At 44.7% G+C, this 459-nt stretch overlaps 1 protein-coding gene across 2 annotated transcripts in view; it reads left to right on the top strand.

The window, feature by feature from the left end:
* LOC106869032 (acylamino-acid-releasing enzyme) overlaps window positions 1–459 on the top strand; it is a 111,637-nt gene that overhangs the window by 98,888 nt on the left and 12,290 nt on the right. The gene's annotated exons all lie outside the window — the stretch shown is intronic.

The following is a 459-nucleotide window of genomic DNA, read 5'->3' as shown; positions in this document are numbered from 1 at the left end:
TATATATATATAGTGTGTGTGTGTGTGTGTGTGTGTGTGACAGACTTCTTTTAGTTTCTGTCTACCAAATCCACTCATAAGGCTTTGGTCAGCCTGAAGCTATAGCAGAAGACACTTGTCCAAGGTGCCACGCAGTGGGACTGAACCCGGAGCCATGTGGTTGGGAAGCAAGCTTCATACTACACAGCCGCGCCTTCGCCTGTTTGTCTAATTTTTAATATTTTAAAATTTTGTCACTAAATACATTTCTCTTGGTTTCTGTCATCTGCACTGTGCATTCCTCTCACTTCAACCCCTACCACAATTCATCATCATCATCATCATCATTCATGCCTCCATCATGCTTCTTACTCAGCAAAGTTGTTGGGGAGTGAGCAGGGACATGGGGCTATCGAGTCCCTTTAGTTGTGTCAAGGACATGGCTCTCTCTCTCTCTCTCTCTCTCTCTCTCTCTCTCTC

This window comes from Octopus bimaculoides, chromosome 4, assembly GCF_001194135.2.
Source record: "Octopus bimaculoides isolate UCB-OBI-ISO-001 chromosome 4, ASM119413v2, whole genome shotgun sequence".
NCBI lineage: Eukaryota > Metazoa > Mollusca > Cephalopoda > Octopoda > Octopodidae > Octopus > Octopus bimaculoides.
This window is presented reverse-complemented; position numbering and strand designations above follow the sequence as displayed.